The sequence below is a fragment of the Sciurus carolinensis genome, chromosome 14 (assembly GCF_902686445.1).
Source record: "Sciurus carolinensis chromosome 14, mSciCar1.2, whole genome shotgun sequence".
Lineage (NCBI taxonomy): Eukaryota > Metazoa > Chordata > Mammalia > Rodentia > Sciuridae > Sciurus > Sciurus carolinensis.
This window is the reverse complement of record NC_062226.1, coordinates 11,502,920-11,517,095: the sequence shown is the minus strand read 5'-3', so window position 1 is coordinate 11,517,095 and position 14,176 is coordinate 11,502,920. Positions and strand designations below refer to the sequence as shown.

Below are 14,176 nucleotides of genomic sequence, written 5' to 3'. Positions count from 1 at the left end.
CAGGGAACCGGAGCCAAAGGGGGACCCAACGGAACCGGAAGGGCAGCCCTGGCCGGACAAAGACAACTTCCAGGTTCCATGGTCATCTCCACCAATCGGAATGCTCGGAGGACGACGGGGCCTCGAGAGGGACTTTCCGCGTTGTGGGCGGGGCGTGGACTGAGTGCCCAGTACTCTTGCCACTTCCTTAGCTCCTGCAGGTGTGGTGGTTCTTGAAGCGTGGGTGCCTTCGTCACTGTGTGCTTCGGGGGGACCAGATGACCCAAGCTCCCTTCTCGGCGGCTCTTCTCGAGCTGGGCCTCCACCGTCTGCTGCATGCTTGGGCCTGAAGGGCGCCTCTGCTCTTAAGCCTTGGTAAGTCCCTCCCGCTTAGGGATGTGGACTCGCCGCGCGGGAGCCAGGAATGCAGAAAGCAGTTTATTCCCATCGCTCTAAGAAGTTGGTGTTCGTTAGAGTCTTGCCTCGGGGTTCTTCCTCCTCCCGCCTCAATCCTAGGGTAATCTCTTGCATTCCCATAGCTTCCGTTACCTCCGGTGTCCTAACCCTTTACAGTTCTCTCTCAACAGCCCAGAGACCTGTCCTGAGCTTCCGAGCCAGCCTTTTAGGAGAGATCTCCAATTGCTTATCCCAGTGTTAATTCACCTTTTGATTATCTCGAGTTCATTTCCAGACTCGCATCCACTCATCTCCTGTAGTTCATGTGTTGGTGAACTGCATCATCCACGAATTCCTCCCTAACCAGAAAATTTTAGTATCGTTCTAGAACCATTTTTATTGCCTTTTCAATGCCATTGTTTACTGAAATCTCCCTATTTCTTTTCTTCTTTTTTTCTTGGGGCGGTATTGTGATAAAATGTAATCATTTTAATCTTTTGTGTTAAACTCTGTAACTACATTCACAGTGTTGTGTAACCATCACCATTTGTTCTATTCAACTTCATTCTTTTATATGTGGATATACAGTTTTGTTGAAAAGACTCTTTCCCATTGAATGGTCTTGGCATTCTTGTTGAGAAGCAACTGACTACATATACATATACATATGTGTATTTCTGGACTATTTATAGTACAATGGTCTATATATTCTTTTGTTAGTACACTATTAGGATTGAACTCGGGGTACTTAACCATTGAGTCACATCCCCAGTTAAGTTACTGAGGCTGACCTCAGACTTGTGATCTTCCTGCCTCAGCCTCCTCAGTCAATACTATTTTGATTACTCTAGATACAGGTGTTTGGAAGTTGCACGTTTTGAGCTTTTCAACTTTATTATTTTTTTTCAAGATGGTTTGTTTATGTGAGATTTTTTTGCATTTCCAGTTCTTCATAAAAGGGTTTAGGAATAGGAATTGTATTGAATCTGTACCTTGCTGCGTATATCATTGACAACTGTGCATCATCATCATTATTATTATTTTAGTTTTGGACACAACACCTTTATTTTATTTATTTTTATGTGGGCTGAGGATCAAACCCAATGCCTCACACGTGCTAGGTGAACACTCTACCAGAGCCACAACTCCAGCCCAGCAACAGTTTTGTCTACCCAATCCATGAATATGGGATGTCTTTCCATTCATTTAGTTCTTTGTTAATTTCATTCAGCATGTGTAATTCATTTAGATGCTATTTTAATTGAACTACTTCCTCAACTTCCTTTTCATATTGTTTATTGCTAATGTATAAAACAACTTTATGTGTTGTTATTGTATCCTTTCAACTTTACTGAATTTGTTTTATTAGCTGTAGTTGCTATACTGTAAATTCTTTGGGATTTTTCTACATACTGGATAGTGTAGTCTTTAGTCTGTGAATAGAGATTGTTTTCTCTCTTTTCCAATGTAGTTTTTTAAAAAAATTTCTTTGTTTTTTTCAATCTTCTTTTTTAATGTAGTAGCTCTGGATACTGGCACAGTGTTGAACAGCAGCAGTGAGAGTGGGCATCTCTGTCTTATTCATGATGTTAAGGGGAAAGCTTTTCATCTGAAGCCACTGAGTATGAAGTTTCTCATACTGTGGATTTTTCATTAATATTTTTATCACCTTGAGGAATTGCTCCTCTATTCAAGTTTTCTGAGATGTTATGAAAGTGTTGGATTTGATTAAATCTCTTTTCTCCATCAATTGGGATGCTTGTATATCTCCTGTCTTCATTCTATTTTGTGATGTATTACATTGATTGATTTCACATTGAACTAATTAGAACGAATCTCATTTGATCATGATGAATAATTCTTCTGATATGCTTTTGGATTTGACTTATTTGTATTTTGTTGATTATTTTTGCATTTGTATTCATAAGTGATATTGATCTACAATTTTCTTGTGATACATTTGTCTGGCTTTGTTACCAGTGTAATGCTGGCCTCAAAGAATATATTAGGAAGCATTCCTCCTTCTTCAGTTTTTTGCAAGAGTTTGAGAAGCATTGTTAGAAATAGCTCCTTAAAAGTTCAATAAAATTCACAGGTAAAGCTAGCTGTGTCGTCCAGGACTTTTTTTTTTTTGGGAAGTTTCAATTGCTGATTCAATCTCTGCTTGTTATAGGTCTGTTGAGATTTTCTATTTCTTGAATCATTTTAGGTAATTTTTGTGTTTTAAGGAATTGGCCCATTTTCTCTGTTATTTGATTTGTTGGCAAGTAATTGTTAATACTAATCTCTTAGAATCCTTTTTATCTGTAATATTAAGTGTAAAGATCTCACGTTGAAGTCTCATTTTAGTCATTTGTGTATTATCTTTTTTATTCTTCAAAAGTCTAGCTGAAGGGTTGGCAATTTTGTTGTAGTTTTTTGTTTTGTTTTTTTTTTTTTAAAGAAATCTTGCTATGTTGCCCAGACTGGTCTCAAATTCCTTTGCTAAAGCAAGCCTCCTATCTCAGCTCTCAGCCTCCCAAGTAGCTGGGACTACAGGCAGTTACCACCTTGCCTGGTTTCACTGATTTTTTTTCTTCTTATTTTTCTGTTCTCTATTTTGTTGATCTCTGTTCTAATTTGTCTTATTCCTTTCCTTCTATTACTTTTGGATTTAGTATGCTTTTTAAAATAGTTCCTTAAGGTGTAAAGTTTAGGTTGTTAATTTGAGAACTCTTTTTTTTTTTTTTTTGGGGGAGAACTGGGGATTGAACTCAGGGGCACTCAACCACTGAGCCACATCCCCAGTTCTATTTTGTATTTCATTTAGAGACAGTATCTCAATGAGTTGCTTAGTTCCCTGCTTTTGCCGAGGCTAGCTTTGAACTTGTGATCCTTCTGCCTCAGCCTTCCAAGCCACTGGCATTACAGGCATGTGCCATTGCATGCAGCTTCTTCTTTTTTAATATGGATGTTTACAAATGTGAACTTCCCCACTGATCACTGCTTTTACTAGCCCATAAATTTTGGTATTCTGTTTTTATTTTGAATTTTCCAGTTTAAGTTCAGCTACTGTTTTCTAACTTCATCCCATCATGTTTAGAAGATACTTTAGTTGTCTATCTTATGTTAAAAAAAAAAAAAAGACTTCTTTTGTAGCCTAATGTATGGTCTGTCCTGGTGAATGTTCCACATGCACTTGAGAAGAATATGTATTCTGCTGTTATTGGATGGGATGATCTGTGTCTGTTAGGTCTAGTTGGTTTTAGGATATTCAAGTTCTCAATTTACTTACTTGCCTTCTGTTTATTCTATCCCTTATGGAATATAGGATATTGTAGTCTCCAACTATTATTGTAGAACTGTTTACTACTTCTTTTAATTGTGTCAGTTTTTGCATCGTATATTTTGAAAGAGTTACTGATTACATTTTATGTAATCTTACTCTATTGAAACTTTTATTAGTATATAATAGTCTATCTTTTTAACACTTTTTAAATTTTAAGGTCTGTTTTGTCTAATTTTAGTATAACCAGCAAGCTAAGTAAGTAACTTTCTTAGTTACTATCTACATGGAATATCTTATTCCACGAATTTCAACCTAATTGTGTCTCAAGGTCTAAATGAGTTTGTAGACAGCATGTACTTGGACCATGGGTTATTTGTTGTTGCAGTTATTTTATTTATTTATCAGGGATTGAACCCAGGGTGCTTAACCACTGAACAACATCCTCAGCCCATTTTTTGAGACAGAGTCTCACTAAGTTGCTGAGGCTGGCTTTGAACTTGGAATTTTTCTGCCTCAGCCTTCCAAGTTGCTGGGATTATACATGCATGTAATTGCACCCAGTTGGACCAGGTTTTTTAAAAACTGTCTGCTTATCTCTGTCTTTTGATTGGAGAGTTTAAGCCATTTACATTTAAAATATTAAGGAGAACTTAAGTCAGTTCTTTTAAGTTCTCATTTCCTCCATTACAATTGTCTTTTGTGTTTAGCTTGTTTTTGCTTAATCATGAAGCTTTGATTTCTGCATTATTTCCTTTTGTGTATATTCTACAGATATTTTCTTTGTGGTTACAATAGGATTTAACATCTGTATTAGTCTGTTTTCTGATACTAACAATACCACAGACTGGGTAAGTTACAAAGAAAAGAGGTTTATTTTGGCTCACAGGTCTGGTACAAAGTTGAGGAGTCAATCTGGTGATAGCCTTGTCTTCTGTAGGGTTCCAAAGTGGCAGGGGACATCATTGAAAAGAGAGAGAGAGAGGGAGAGGGAGGGGGAAGGGGGAGGGATCGGGGGAGAGGGACAGTGTGTGTGTACATACCTCTTCTGGTCTCTCTCCCTTTTCTTATAAAGCCACCAGTATTCCATCATGGAGGCTCCTCCTGATAACCTTATCTAGTCCTAATCATATCACAAAGGCCCATTTCTCAATACAATAATTGATTTAAGTTTCCACCCTCTTAATGCCACATAGGAGGGATTGAAATCCATGAATTTAATCATCTAATTTGAATTGATACCATTTTAACTTTGTACCATACAAAAGCTCTGCTCCTATATAGCTCTGTACTTTTTTGTTAATTGAGGTAAGAGATAACATAAGTATTTTATACATTTGACTTTTAGATCATTTGGAAAATAAAAAGTGGAGTTAGAAATCAGAATTAATCTTATTGAGGATCTTTTTTGTGTCACAGTTTGCTTCTTTTTTACTGCCTTGGAGATTGTCTTTGGCTTGTGACAGTTTGGTTCTAATGTGTTTGATGTAGCTCAGAGTATTTCCTAATAGGAATTTTTTGGACTTTGTGAATTAATAGATCATAAAAATGTGGGGAGTTTTTGACCTTTATTTCCTCAAATACTCTTTCTCCCATCTCTTTGAAACTTACACTTTCTGACTCAGCTTCAAGAAAGAAAGAAACATTTGTTTTCTTTGTATGTTTCCTTGTTATTTTATTTGGGAACCAGACATGTAAGGATTAGGATATTCAAAGCAACCACTTAATATGGAGGAAAATAGAAAGCTTTAATCAGGAACAGATGAAAGCTCAGAAAAGACCTAAGAAGACTATAAGCTTTTCCCTTAGGCTGATCCCTTGGAACAGAGAGAATTTAAATACCAACCAACCAACCAAACAAAAACAGCAAGCCTGAGGGAAGTGGGAGTTTCTGATTTCAAGTCACCATGTTATAAGATTCGTATGTCCAATTTTCAGCAAAAAATCACAAGGCATACATGAATACAGCCAAGTATGAACTATTGAAAAGAATAAATCAACAGAAACTGTCTCTGAGGAAGCTCAGGTGTCTAGCTTAATAGACAAAGGCTTTAAAACAACTGGTTTTTATTTTATTTATTTATTTGAGAGAGGGTTTTGCTAAGTTGTTGAAGCTGGCCTCAAACTTGTGATCCTCCTGCATTGGGTCGCTGGACATTCTTACCAAAACGATCCTTTCATTCTGATCACAGTGTCATTATCTTTAAAAAATATCCAAGGGAACCCCTGTAACTTTAGGTTGAACTTCAGTTTCCTTATTTTACTATTCAGGGATTTTCCCATTCTGGCTCTTGCCTACCACATTGCTTTGTTTCATACCAGACCCATATTATATTCTTACACTAATGATATTGTTCTACAGTACAAAGCCACATGCTGAAAAAAGTTGAGCACATTTGAAAACCAAAATTAGTTTTCTGTGAATGGCATAAGATATTATAACATATGGCAATGGTAGGCATTGAAAAGAGTATATAAAGTCTGTTTTGAAAGTGGACTCAAAGATAAAAACAGCATGAACATCATCACTGATTCAATGGCCAACATCAGCATTGCTACATTAGATAAAATATATAATATTGTACAATACATAGTATGTGTTCTAATATTGGGAAACAACATGAAGTATAATATGACATCATATATGATGTGCACTAATTCAAATGTTTAGTTTGAATCTATTGGGCATTGAGATTTATGTCTAATTTGCAGGAAGTACCAGGCATAGAAGAGCAAATTAAGTAACTCCTTGAGGAAGCAACCATTCGATTTCAGGATTTTTGCACTTCAATTGACCTCATTTTTGCAGTGAGACAATGTCTTTAATTAATTATTTTGGTTCTAGGGATTGAACCCAGGGGTGCTTAACGACTGTGCCACATCCCCAACCCTTTTTAAAAAATAATTTATTTCGAAATAGGGTTTCACTCTTCTTAAGTTGTTTAGGGCCTTGCTAAGTTGCGGAGGCTTGCTTTGAACTTGCCATTCTCCTGCCTCAGCCTTCTAAGTGGCTGGGATTACAGGAATGTGCCACTGTGCCACGCCCCGTATCTTAATTTTTTTAAGTGTCATATTTTAAAAAGCTTAAGGACTATAACCAGATGCAATGTGTGGATTGGAAACTGGGAATGGTCAATAGACTCATTAATTGTAGTTAGTTAGGTATTACATGAAGGAAAATTTCCCTGAAATATTACTGATTTGAGAGAGCAAGCTCTAAAAATAAGTGTAAGTTAACAAAATGTGAATGTGATCCACAAATTAGACAAACTTACTCAAATTGGTAGATACTGTGAATCAAATAAAGCAGATTACTAAACTGGTTCATTTAATCTTAAAATAACATATACAAAACAGGATGTGCACCGAAAATATCTTGTCTCTATTTTCTATTTCTTTACAAGGCTATTATACTGATTATGTAATAAAATTTTATTTTAAAAAATTATGTTAAGATTTACTTGTATGTTTGCAGTATACATATGAATTAAATACATAAAAGTTGGTAACCAAAATATTAACCATTGTTTTGTCAGTTCAGAAGATTTATAACTTTTTTCTTATATTATTTGAATACCTTAAAATGAGTATTACGTAACTATTTAAGGAGAAATGAAACGGGTGCAGCCATGTCTACTGTAATAGACAAGACACAGAGAGGGAATGTAACAGCCTGATTTTTTTTACTGCTTTTCTGATTGATTTGCATGCACTATCTACACAGAAACACTGCAAAAGACTCACCAGGAAAAGAGCATAGTCTTTTTGAAGAGTAAGAGACACCAGAATTATTTTATACACCAAGACTTGTGTAACACCTTTAATAATGTTTTGTTCCCCAATACATTATAAATTTACTAGGACAAGGACTTTAAACTTCATTATGCTGTTGCTCTATATTTCATCATTGAATGCTTTTTAAATAAAATTCCTATTCTCCAGTCACAGTCTGAAACAATCTTGTTTATTCCTGTCCTCTTCGTTGCCTGAAATACAAAGCAGCTGTGTTGTGCTAGTGGCTTTTGGACTTGGGAGTAAGAACTTTTGACTTAGAGACTTGATTCTATAACTTAGGCTGCAACTCCCTTTATCTTACCCTCCTTAAACCATTAAGCTTAAATGAGATGTGGTAAAGCGTAAAGAAGATGCCCGTGAAATTCACAATCCCTGGCGCACTGCGCTCTCAATAAATTGCAGGAAGTTGAGTCACAACTGTTAAGTGCTGCTTTTCAAACAGAACTTACACATGAAAGGTAGGCAAAGGATTCCTTGCTCTAGCACGCGTTCTCCGCCTTAGGCTCCACAGATGCTACTTATCCCGCTCCTGCAGACGTGCTCCCAGTGGGTGCTGCCATCACATATTGCTGTCTGTCCAAATCCAGACTCAAGCCTAGCACGGCATAGGTGCAGCCTAGGCTTGCACGCCTTGCGCAGGCGCAGGTTCAGAGTCGGGCTAAAAGCCCAGGTGGGGCTCGGTGGAAAGGAAGCCCCGCCTTGCTTCCCGGTGTTCGGCCAATGGAGTTTCTTGCCTCCCCCCGGGCCTATGAGAGGGGGCAGGGGGCGGGGCGGACGGCGGAAGGAGCCGCTTTCACGTGAGTAGGGGGCGGGGGTCGGGGGCAGGGCGGCTGGGGAGGCCCAGGCGGCGGAGCCTCCGGGACCGTGGACGGCAGGCGGTGGAGGAGGAGACGGCGGGTCGGGTAGGGCCGCGTTTCCCCTCCTTCCACCAGCCCCGGGGGTATTTTCCAGTGGGCCTTGCGGGGAGCCAAGCTGTGTTCTCGCCCCGCGGGTCTAGCTGGGGGGCTGCGCTCAGGTCCCTCGACGGGCCGAGTTTTGAGGGCAGCGGTGATTGGGGGTGGGGGGGGGGAAGCCGTGACTGGGGGAAAGGGCGCATGCGCAGCCTGGGACGCTCCTGGAGCCCCTGCCCAAACCGGTTCCCCCTGTCTGGGTGGGTGTCTTGTCTTCTGAGCTCTGCGTTTGCTGCTCTCGTTCACTCCCCCGCCTCCAGCAAAGCCGGTTTGTGTCTCGACTTTCATGTTTTCTTTTCGCTCCTATTTGGGAATCCGACCGTTCACCCTCGCCTCAGTTTCTCTCTGTTGCCCACTAGGCCTATGTGTGTGACTTAGACTGACTTGGGCCTCAGGCTGGCTTCCTGGGCTGCGCCGAGTTTCAAAGTCTTGCTCTTACAGTGTCGCTCTGTCATCTCTTGTTTGTCTTTCATTTCCCCCGCCTGCAATTAAAGTGTCTCTGACATCCCACTCCTCCTATCTGCTAGAAGCATCTGCCTCACCAACACCTCTTTGCTGTGTCTTGATTTTCAGCAACCTTCAGGGTTTTGTGCGTTAAGCCAAGGGGTAACCCCGGACCTCCAGGAGTTCGCTGTCCATTGCTTAGTAGTACTTTGGTCCACGGGCATCTAACATTCAAACTGTTACAAGCATCCACATACCTATGGTTACTGAGGATTCCTTTGCATTTATCTTGGAAGTACATGTTTAGGAAACTGTTAAGTGATCATGCTACTAGTGTACTCTTTGCTAGTGCTCTGTTAGTTTAAATCACGTTCCAACTTGAATTTGAGATCTTTTGACTTTCGTCAGTTGAAGGGGGTGACGGGGGGAGACTGTCGGGAACAAGGTTTCATAATTCATTTGATAGTCTTATTTAGACCAACACCTGTATTTGCTTTTGTATGAGTAGAAGTAACAAGTATGTGCGTTTCCAGCTGCTTTATTTAGGCAGAAAAAAGGAAAAAACCCAACGGAGGGCGGGGAATGAAATTTTATCGCATTAAACAGTTGTTTGAGAAGTAATTAGGAATAAAGTGTAGATGCCAAGAAAGGATACTTTTTTTTTTTTTTTTTTTTAATGGCGGACCTGTTGCCTTAATTCAGGTCTGTGTAAGGCGCTATAAATTATACTGGGAACTTTTTTTTTTTTTTTTTTTTTGCGGTGCTGGGGATTGAACCCAGGGCCTTGTGTTTGCGAGGCAAGCCACTCTACCAACTGAGCTATATCCCCAGCCCTATACTGGGAATTTTAGAGCTTATAAAAACTGAAAACGAATAGGGGAGAGATTGATGAGCTTCCTTGTAGACCTCAGTTTGTAAAATTTGAACCCATGATTGATTTTTATGTATTGGTGACATTTAAAATTCACATGTAGCTCTAATACAAAATATTAACACGGTCTCATACTAAAGTTGCAATATTGCTAAAATGTCCTATACTTCCTTTCATTGTTTTAGATTTGTAAGCTTGTAGTTAACTCATAGGTTAACTTCCCAAACATCCCTTATTAAGACCAATCAGCTATATGCATTTTGGTATATTTGGTATAGTATTTTGTTAGCAGTATGCAAGTTATTAACATATGACAGTACTCTAATACATGTTTCCTATCTTTTCTGCATATTGAAAGAAGTGTATTGTACACATTACCTATCCTACCTTCATGAGGGGACATGATTTTCCACATAATATAACCAAACTTTACATCTTGGACTCTTTTAAAGCAGTCATTGTCTTTTATTCAGTAAAATTTCAGTTACAGGGAAGCCTAATTGTTTTGATAGGTGGATTTTGATTACCGGCATTAGAAAATAATAGTTTAAATTAGTGCTGCCTTTCAGTATCTTTATAAAAACACTGGTATGCTAAGGCTCTGTATATGCTGCACATAATTATCTTTGCAATTTTCAATATTATCATATTTGTAGACTTCTCAAGAATGTGGAATAAGTGAATACAACACTCAGATCTTTCTTGTCTATAGAACTCAAATATTATTTTAAAAGTGCCAATTTAACTAATACATGTGAAGCAAAATTTGGCATTGTCAGTTTGTAACTGCTTTGTTTTTACTGGTTTTGCATAGTTTAAATTCAGAGGAAAGAAATTGCAGAGCTAAGAAATTGATGCCCATAGCTGTACCTGGAAAAACAATAACCGTCTGGGTCTTGTGAAGCATGACTGTGATCCCAGTGACTAAGGATGCTGAGGCAGGAGAGTTGAAAGTTCAAGGCCAGCCTCAGCAACTTAGGGTAGACCTAGTCTCCGAATAAAAATTAAAAAGGACTGGAATGTAGCACAATAGCATAGTGCCCCTGGGTTCAACCCTCCAGTACCAAAAACACAAATAAAAATCACTAGAGAACTTAACGTGTTTGTTTTTTATTTTTACATAAAATGGTTATTTGGTCATCCTCTTCCACCTTCACCTCTCTTCTGGTATTTTTATTCTTTAGAAAACATTTTAGGTCAAAACAATATTGGAACCAGGTACAGTGGTGTAGGCCTGTATTCCTAGCGGTTTGGGAGGCTGAGGCAGGAGGATTGAGAGTTCAAAGCCAGCTTCAGCAACCAGGAGTTACTAAGCAACTCATTAAGACCCTGCCTCTAAACATTATAGTGCTGGAGATATGAGTCAGTCCTGAGTTCAATCCCCAGTACCCACCCCCGAATATATATATATTACATACACACACACACATACACGCACACATATATTTTGGGGGAATGGATATTTACACTTATATTGTAACCACTTATTTGGCTCTATCAGCCTTATTTCTCTTCCAAGAATGGAAGTGTGTAAGTCATGAACTTGTTTATAGAATTTGGCCTAGAAGTGTCCCTTCTCTTTTCAAGTCAGCCATAATATTTTGAGATAGTCATCAGTGAGAATTTCTTGAAGATCGTTCTTCTCTCAGTAGAGAGTTCTGTAAGACCTGATTCCCACTGTATCCTATTTTCTGATCACTGTAGGGTAAAATAGAACCGTAAGCCTGTATTTAAGTTTGTGCGTGGCATTAAATAGTATGTATTATGTGGCTTTAAGACTTGTGTGTGTTGCTGTGGTTGAACCCAGGGCTTCGTACATGCTAGGCAAATGCTTTACCACTCTGCTACATTCCTAGCCCAAGAAATATTAATTCTATGGCTGTGCTGCCAGATTTAGGGGTTTGTACCTGTCCAAGAGTTAATGCATAATTGTTATATATTTTCAGTTAGGATCATGTTAGCTCTGTGTTACCCAACCTATCTAAATCTCAGTTTGTCTGTCATGAAGTTTAATACCCATTGGGCAAGGTTAGTGTGAAGATTAGTAATAATGCATGTAAAACTTTTTAGTATAATTCGCACTTGATAATTATTGTTTTCCTTTTTAGATTCAGCAAGGTGATTTAAGCATCCCCCTAAAGATTCCATAAAGCTATTCTAATTTACTGGGAGAGCAACATAAATGATGGGGTTTGGGAAGGAAGTGTTTGGTTAAGAGTGTTTGGTTGTCTTTACTCTTTTTTTATTGTTTCCTTATTGCGGTACTAGCAATCAAACCCAGGTCCCTTCACAGGGTAGGCAGGTGCTTTACTACTGAACCAGATCCCTACCTCTGCAATGAAGGTGTTTGGTCCAAAGGAAGTCCAAGGTATGTTTTGGACTGAGTGTTATTTAACTGTTTTTTGACTATGACAATTGGAGTCTTGACAAAAAGTCAAGCAGGCATCCTCAAGAGTGGTTCTCTTTGAATCTCTTCATTCTAATCATGATCCAAATCCATATACCCAATCACTTGCATGTTGTATAACATATTTGTCATTTGTCTTAGATTACGTAGATCCTACTAGCATACTGATGTGGTCTTCCCTCAGTATCTATGGGGATTGGTTCCTCTATACAAGAGTGGCATATTATTTGCGTATAACTTATAGACATCCTTGCACATCCTGCCATGCACTGCAAGATTACTTTGAATACCTAATATAATACAGGTGCCTTTTTTTTTTTTTTTTTTTTTTTTTGGTACTGGGGATTGAACCGAGAGGTGCTTTACCACTGCACCACATCCCCAAACATACATATTTTTTATTTTGAGACAGGTCCTCGCTAAACTGCTGAGGCTGTCTTCCAATTTGAGATCCTCCTGCCTCAGACTCCTGGGTTGCTGGAATTACAGGCATGTGCCATGACACCTGACTTCTATGAATGCTGGCTCAATAGTTACACTGTGTTGTTTGGGGAAAAAAGACAAGAAAAATCCTGCATACGTTTGGTATGGATGCCACTTTTTTTCCTAAATATTTTTGGTCCTCAGCTATGTATCAACCAACCAAATTTATTGAGCATTACCAGTAAGTAAGGATATGAAGATAATCCACAATTAATTCTGGTGTACTGTGTGCCCGTGTTCCCAGCATTTGTATGGTGGTTTGTACTTGGCAGTTTTTCTGGAATTAATGGATCATTCAGTATAGTAGAGTGAAAGAGAGATGTAACCGTGCTTTACTGTGTGGTGAATGCTGCAGTTCTTGTAATAGAACTTGAAATAAAAAAAAAAAAAACCGTTAGGAGCATATGCAAGAAATAATGAACACTGCAGAAGAGGAAGAAGAAAGGTACTACTTGATTGTATTGCTTTTGGGGGAGAAAAAAACTAATTGGGGAAACAAAGATACATTCCTCAATTAGGAAGCAAACCATTCAAAGGCTTGAAAGCATAAAAATGAGTGAAATATTTGATGGTTTGTCTAGTAAGTTTCAATAGAGAAGATAAAACTAGAATGATAGGTTGACTCCAGATTTTGAAAACTAAATGATGAAAGTTTGGATTTAATTCTGTTTTCAGTCAGGAATAATAAAAGGTTTTGAGGACAGTAGGGAGGGTTAGGATGTAGGCTCATAGTTTAAGTTTTAGAAATTATGTAATGATGGAAACTAGATAAATCAATGACTAAGAGTCTAGAAAGGGAGATTCTTGTCATAACTAAAAGAAGGAAGAGGTCAGTGACATGAGGGATGGCAAAAAGTGAAAGATTGGGGTCTGTTTTAGAAAAAAATCCATTAGAATTCTAAGGGAGATTAAGAAGAGGAGTCAAAAGTTTGTTTTGGATCTGTGGTTATTCAGGATAGAAAGGAATAATATGCTTCTGTGACACGTAAAGTTTACATGGTTTGGTTTTGGGTATGTGAAATTGGTTTTCATGTTTTTTTGCTTTTTATGTACTGGGTGTTGAGCTACATTCCAGGTCCCCTGTGTTTTTCTTGAGACAGTTTTGTTAAGTTGCCCAGACTGACCTTGAACCTGTCATCCTTCTGCCTTAGCCTCAGGAGCCTGTGGGATTATAGGTGTGTGCCACAGCCCAGCTCTGAAATTGGTTTTGAGATGACAATGGGGCACATACAGTGGAGCCCTGCTGTGTGTTCTCATGACACCCTTCTGGTATCTCTGCTGTACTGAGCACTGTACTGTATTATAACTACTTGTCACTAGGCTATTTTCTCTACCACTGTAAACCTAGCAAAGGTAAGTAGTACTTTTTATTTCTCACCTTGAGACCACTCCTAATGTCTGGCATATATGAGAAACTTGATTGTGCATAGAAACAAAAATACTCATGTGGGACTAGGGATATAGCTCAGTTGGTAGAGTGCTTACCTTGCATGCATCAAGGCCCTGAGTTCAACCCCCAGCACCACACACACAAACACACACACACACACACAAAAAAAAGGCACAATTGAACTTTAGGTGTAATT

General features: G+C 38.7%; 1 protein-coding gene across 1 annotated transcript in view; it reads left to right on the top strand.

The window, feature by feature from the left end:
- The first annotated feature begins 174 nt into the window (after positions 1–174).
- Rabgap1 (RAB GTPase activating protein 1) overlaps positions 175–14,176 on the top strand; it is a 151,048-nt gene continuing 137,046 nt past the window's right edge. Inside the window, 1 exon segment of the mRNA XM_047525843.1 lies at positions 175–354. The gene's annotated coding sequence lies outside the window, so the exon portion shown is untranslated.